This window comes from Sus scrofa, chromosome 7 (assembly GCF_000003025.6).
Source record: "Sus scrofa isolate TJ Tabasco breed Duroc chromosome 7, Sscrofa11.1, whole genome shotgun sequence".
In the NCBI taxonomy this organism is placed as follows: domain Eukaryota; kingdom Metazoa; phylum Chordata; class Mammalia; order Artiodactyla; family Suidae; genus Sus; species Sus scrofa.
The window spans coordinates 552,133-559,057 of record NC_010449.5 but is presented as its reverse complement, the minus strand read 5'-3'; the positions used below and the strand labels follow the sequence as shown (position 1 = coordinate 559,057).

Here is a 6,925-nt window from a genome sequence, read left to right as displayed (position 1 = left end):
CGTTAAGTGATAATATAAACTAATACCTTTTAACTTAAAAAGTCAGGAGGAGGTTAATGAGCCAAAGTGCCAACATAGCCTCTGCGCTCTGCAAAAGCTTAAAAATTCTGGATGATTAGTTCACTTCGGGGCTGGGATTCAAGTGAAGGGAGGTCTCAGTCTCCATTCTAAAACGTTTGCACAGACAGCTAGGGTCGCCTTCCCCATCAGTCAAAGGAGAAGCCCAGTCCCCGCTGCTGGCGGCTGCGTGCGTCTTTATGGCGACGGACCTGCCGGTCTCGGATGGTGATGCTCGCGGCCGGCCCTGAAGGCTGTGGCTGGGATTCTGCTTCTACTCAAGCATTTCTTCCCTCCACTCTCTGGGGAGGGGGGCAAACACTGGCCACGATATGGCCGGGGGGGGGGGGGGCGTGGTGCTTCTGACCCAGTGTCCTCGGGACAGGTGCCTGGCGGGGGGGCGCAGGCTGAGGACACTCAGGAGAAAGAAGAGGCCCCACACGGGCAGCCGAGGGCCAGTGGGTGCCCGGCCTGAGCTGTGGCGACGGCCCGGCCCACGCGCCAGCCTCCGGAGGGAGCCGTCGCGAGGGCTGTCAACCCTGGAACAGCCGAGCCAGGCAGCCACGCAGCTCCCAGGCAGCTGGCCCACAGAAAAGTCAAAAGAAAGGAAAAAACTTCAGCAGAGACACGTCAGGCCACACAATGAGGTGACTAAAGACACAAACAAAGAACGGTAACAACAGCAGCCCCCTTGGGAAAAGTCATAACCCCGAATTCCTGCCCTATTTTATGCAAAATGTTCAACCGTCAACAAGACGTCCCGGGACACGCAAAGGCGCAGGAAGCGGTGGCCCACACTCAGGAAGGAAGCGCATCCCTGACTGGGAGCCGGGGCTTCTGGGTGGGTGATGCCAGGCTCCCCAAGCCCCTGGTTGCCGCTGGGCCCACCCAGCACCTCTCATCTGCTTGAAGACAGGTCAGAGGCCCAGGCTGCGTGAGTCCCCTCTGCCTCCTCGGGACTCCGCCTTTCCTGGTGACCAGACCAGTAATTAGGTGCCAGACCTGGTGGGGATGGTGCAGTGGGGCCCTGAGAACTCGTGTAAGGCTGGACGCGGAGCAGCCAGCTCTGCCTGCAGGGGACCCCGACAGCCGTGTTAACCCCAGCACTGGGACCCCAACAGCCGTGAGTCCTCAACACTGACCGAATTAGGAGAGCAGTCAGGGCCAGGGGGACACTGTGACCAGAAGAAACCCGCAGTCAAAGCAGCTCCTGGGGGCTCTGCCGAGGCAGCCAGGTCAAGGCCCCCTGCCTGTCCGGAACCTGGGAAATTCTACTGGAGCCCAGTGACCACGGAGAGGCTGAGTGTCTCCGAGGAAATGGGGTCAGATGGGGGCCAGAGTGGAGGCTAGAGGCGGGGAGAGGGGACCAGGCCCTTCCAGGAGACACTTATTCCAGGTTAGGTCCTGAGGGGTGGGGGGCTGTGTGTAAGGGGCTGCTTGAGAGTATTGGGTGTGAGTGAGTGTGAACATGTGTGTGTGAGTTTGTGCGTGAGTGTGCGGGACTGTTGGGCTGTGGGTGCGAATTTTCCTCCCTTCAAACAGACTGTGACCCTGGGGTTCACTCTGCACTAGAGGTTCTAGGCTGGGGGGGGAAGGAAAGGATATTTTCTTTTTCCCCCCCCCTTTTTTTTTTTTTTTTTTTTTTCTTTTTTTTTAGGGCCGCATCTGTGGCACATGGAGGTTTGCAGGCTAGGGGTCGAATCGGAGCTACAGCTGCTGGCCTCCACCACAGCCACAGCAATGCAGGATCCTTAACTCACTGAACGGGGCCAGGGATCGAACCCTTGTCCTCATGGGTACCAGCTGGCGTTGTTACCGCTGAGCCACCACCGGAACTCCACGAAAGGACATTTTCTTAGGAGAGGCCACAGTGCGGGACCTTTTGCGCTGCAATCGGAACAGGAATTCAGCCTCAGGACACAGTGAGAAACCTCTCATTGCTCCAAACTGTGGCCAAACAGGTTTTTTTTTTTTTTTTTTTTTTTTTAAAAAAAAAAAGAAAGAAAGAAAAGAAAGGAAAACTAACACAGATGTTCAGAAGTGGGTCACGAGGCAGCCACGTGAGAGGCCTCTCCAGGCTCAGGGACAGAGGGTGAGTCGCCCGTGAACGTGTCGCCCGGGGTGGCAGGCCCCAGGCTGGCTCTGGGCTGGGGGTTCGCAGACTCGTCCTTTTCCACAGTGGGGCTGCCAGGAACCCGCATGGGAGAAAACGGCCGCGTGTCCCTGGAGCAGCGAGACGATGTCGCGTGCTGCTCGTGGGTGACCCGAGCAGTTCCTATGAACCTGCTGGGCTCATGCACCCCTCCCCCCAGCAGACGATGATTCGAGTTTCGAGAGCAGAGGCTGAAGATACACCCTCGATGCAAGGGTTCATCCCCTTTGTCCGCTGGGCAGGGGGGAGCTGGGCCAGTGTCCTGCGGGGGCAGGTGCCTGGGGTGGGGGGTTGGAGGGAAGGAGGGGGAGAAAGAGGAGAGGGAGGAGAGGGAGACAGGGCCAGGGCAGGGGGGCTGGGAGGGCGGCTCCAGCCCTGCTGAGGTCAAAGCTGCCTCTTGAACGTGAGCCTCTGTTCTCAGGCCGCACCCGGTCAGCTGTCTTCAGACTCCGTTGGCTGTCCTGGGCGGGGGCTTCAAGCCCCTCACGGGCAGCACAGCGCACGTTCTGTGAAAGGCTAGGCTTGCAGTTCAGGTTGAAAGGGACGAAGTAGCCACGGCAGCGGACGTGTTCTTGGTCCATCGTGTCCTGATGGACTGGCCGGCGTAAGGGTCCCACCCCCCACCCGTGGTTCTGAGGGTGCGGGGCCCCGGTCCCTCCACCTGCACCAGACCATGCCCTCTGATTGGCTCATGCAGGACCCTCTGGGGCTCGGCGATGTGTGACCCCCTCTTGGACCCCCATGTGTAGACGGGCCCGGCGTGGGTTTAGACGAGCCTGGTGTGGCCCACCCCCAGCTCTCAGCAAAGAGGACTCGGGGAGACTCGGGTTTACTTTCAATGGTAAGTTAAAGGGCTGTGACCGACTTCGTTCAAGTCCTGTGGCCGTGCCACACTAGTCAGTCATCTCAAGGTCACAAATAAGCAGTGTCACATCCCTCACACCCTCAAATCCTCTAGTAGGGAGGCTTATGCGGAACTGGATGGACCAGGGGCCCCGTCACCTGGAGGCCTTGGAGTCTGATCTGTGGGTGGGCCCTGGGGGCTCTAGAACGTCCCCCCAAAGCCTTAGACCCTGGAAACATTCTGTGTCTGGCCTGACTACACGTGGCCTGTGAGCATGCCCTTTACGAGCAGTGTCCTGGCTCCGCCAGCTTTTTACGGCCGAGTGACCATAGGGGTTTGCCCATCCTGACCTGGCAGGTGGCCCTAAGCCTTCGTGTCTGTGTCCGAGGTCCTGTGGCCGAGGGTAGGGCTCTAGCTCTGGGCCAGCATCCCAGACCCTCCCTCAGCCCCTCCTCCCAGGCCAGGGAGATTAACTCCTGAATTAAGGCTACACCAGGGTCGGAGTTAGAGTATGTCTATAGCTCTGAGCACCTGCAATCCAAGACCCCAATTTGCCTGAGATCTGAGGCTGCATGTGTAAATGGGAGGGCTGGGGTGGTTGCTACGGGCAACGGTTTCATCCTGCCTCCAAGGAGACGGTCTGCTGGCTGGTGATGAGTTTGCGAGACTTTAAAAATGAAAAACCATGCCATGTTTGAGAAACCTGGGGAAATACACAGACACTAAATATAAATTGCATGTGCTTTGGAATGGTGCCAAAAGCTTTTGATTTTCCTTTGTTTCCTCTTTATTGAAAAGGTCATTGAGCGGAGCCCGGAAGAAGCCTCCTAAGAACAAAGGATGCACCTGCTGTTTAGGAAGTTCTTGGGTCTGAATCTTCATCTCAGTCATTCCATTTTACGTTATCGTCCCTAAATTTTTTTTCTAAAATGAATAACCAATAGCCTGGGGCTTGTAGGCCACTCAAGAGGAATTGTTTTATTTGCTGAACAGAGATTAGTTAAAAGTAATCAGGAAAATTTTATACTTTCATCCAAAACCGTTATGATAAAATGTCATAGTTATAGCATAAATATAAATGTCATCTTTACCCATAAATTCCCTTTACCTACATGGTCGTCCCTTTCTCTTGGAGTCACTCTATCCACACGGTTAAAGAATATCCCAGACTCTTCCTCACGACGAAGCCCAACAGGTGGGCGGGGACGTGCACAGCCCAGCTCACGGGGCAGTGACTTAAGAGGTGCAGGGGAGAAGCCTCTTGGCCTCAAGCAGCACGAGAGATGCGGGGCCCCTGTGAAACGGGCAGATTCAAGCACATTTCAGCACTTTCTGATGGAGAGGCCCTACGAAAATCACTCCTTTTCCTGCTTTTACTCAAATCGTTGGAAGGTGTGCAAACCGGTCGGTTAATATAGAGGGAAAATACTAGGAAAATACTAATCTTCCGATGTGGGAACGCTCTTCTGAAAGTTTGCCAACACCCAGGAAAAGATGGGCGTCACGGTTATTCATGGCAACACCACGAAGAAGCCAAAGGAAACAAGCGAGCTCGCGCTAGGACTGGGCGCCCACGTGGTGGTGTGTCTGGAGGAGGTGCCATCTAAGGGGCGAGCAAGCATTTAGGCGCCGAGGTGGGGAGTCTGGCGGGGTAGGGACAGCCGGTGTGCAGCACTGGCCTTTGTGTTACAAGGGAGCACGAGGGACTCGTTTGCCTGTGTTCTTGCACTGATTAAAGAATCCTCAAAAAGGATGCTCCAGAAACTAATAGAAAGTGTGGCCTCTGGGCTGGAAGTGGGGTTGGTGGTGCAGGGAGAAGGCAGGAAACCAGAGGGAGCAACCCTCTGCACTGTCAGATTATTTTGATTTTCGAGCTGGGTGAATTACTACCTACATAAATGAGAAATTAAAGAAATAAAGAAGGGACTCTAGAATCAGCATGTGCGGCCTTGGCCCTTCGCTTCCTGAGATGTGCGTCCTCCCGTGTAAGGTGCTGACGAGGCTTATACCCAACCTGCAGGTTTCTGGCTAAAGGAAGAAAGGGGGGCCTGGAGAATGAGGGGAAGCGCCTAGTATGCAGTTGCCTCCATTGCCCCTTATCTGCTGAGTCACGGCGGGGGTGGGGGGGTTGGAGGAAACGTGCATTCTAAGAAGATTAGGGTTTGGAACCTTTGAAAAGGTTTTAGACATGCATCTACCTAAGCCGGATCTGTTTCGATGTTGAGAACTAAACTTGAACTGTGGTTTAGAGAAGCGGCATCATGGTAGACTTTGCATTCAGAGTATAAGAGGCGCCCCGCCAGGGCCCTGGTTGGAGTATCCCAGCTGGGACGTGACCTGGCGTTTCAGGTGCTTCTTGTCAAGGGCGGTGGTGAGAGGGGGACAGGTCAGAGCAGGACATCCAGCCTCTGTCTGTACAACCTGTAGCCCATTGTCCCCACCTGGGACGGGGCTCCCCATCGAGGCTCAAGGACCGGACGTGGCCAGAGGGCGCGTTTGCTCAGGAATGTAAGAGCTCTAATTCTAGCCTGACCTGTAGCCACGCTGCGCCCTGACTGTGTCAGGAGGAGTAGGTCCCGGTCTGTTCCTGGAGGCACAGGTGTGTCAGCAGGTGACCATCACGGGAGCTGGGCCATCACAGAACAGAGCAGGGGAGTCAGGGTTGGGGGGTGTCAGTGACGGCTTCGCAGAGGTTCGAGTGGAAGGTTAGCCCCCGACGTGAAAAGAGCAAAGCCTCTGAGCCGGTGGTTGCAGCTCCAAGTCACACAGCTGGTTTGTTTTGTCAGCAAGACTCCACTTCCTCGTCTGTCCAATGGGCTCACAATCCTCCTTGCAGGGCAGTAGTGAGCTAACATGCAGGAGAAGCACCCAGGCCACAGCCCAGCAAACAGCAGGTGCTCAACAGTTGGTTTCATTTGTTTCCCCATCCCCGGCTGTGCCCGGGACAGCGGCACCTGATAGATATGCTTATGATGAATGGCTGACGGAAGACACACAGCAGAGAAAGTAGCAGGTGTAAGAAACCCGGGTAGTTTCAGAGTTCCCAGGTCACAGGTTTAGACAGGTGTGTGTGTGTGCATTGCGTGCATTTGTGGGTGTGCACACATGTGCAGCCGGGTGTGGCACGTGTGTAATGCATGCATGTACACACTCACACCACACACGTGTGGGGAGGGACGTGAGAGTGGGGCCGGCGACAGCGCTTTGTTGAGAGAAGTATGAAAAGCCGATCCTGCCATCAGCTTGCTCTGGGATTTGGGGAGGAACCATCTGTAACATCACTTTTTAGGAATTTTTTTACTATTTGCCTTTGGAGGAGTGAGAAGAAGACGCCCGGTGGGAGGCACTGGGTGGGTTCTGGCCTGAAGGGGTCATGACTCTTGGGGTTGTGGCGCTGGTGTAGCCTGGGTCTAAACTGCTGTGTCGGCTTTGCCCGGGGCTGGGTCTCCTCCCGCCAGGTGGCTAGTGCCCCCGGGGCTGTGCTTTGTTTGGGGGCGAGTCAGCCTTCGGAAACATGTTAGAGGGAAGAGAGGCAGAAGGTGAAAAGCACTGAGTCATGCCTGACTTCCAAGAATGAGTCTCAGGAGGGATCTTCGGTTCCGGAAATGTGGGTGAGGGCCCTGCCGTCTCTCCAACCTCCAAAGCTCCAAGCGCCGGTGAGACGTCAGCCAGCATCGTCCTGAGTGTCACGCTGAGCTTGCAGAGAGGCTGGGGAGCTTCTAGGGCTCACCGGGGGCTGAGCTGAGAGGCCACCTGTGTCCAGGATTGGAGGCTGGTGGGGTCCCCCACCGAGGGGTGCTGACTGCAGAGTGGGCGCTGACGGCAAGGCTGCCGGGGCAGGGCCAGGAAGGAGCGATCCCAGGGGCAGGAGG

The 6,925-nt window shown here is 56.1% G+C and overlaps 1 long non-coding RNA gene across 1 annotated transcript; it reads left to right on the top strand.

The window, feature by feature from the left end:
* LOC110261700 lies at window positions 2,059–4,970 on the top strand. Its single transcript, XR_002346160.1, has 3 exons — window positions 2,059–2,149; window positions 2,907–3,050; window positions 3,852–4,970. It is a non-coding gene; the product is annotated as an uncharacterized LOC110261700 (long non-coding RNA).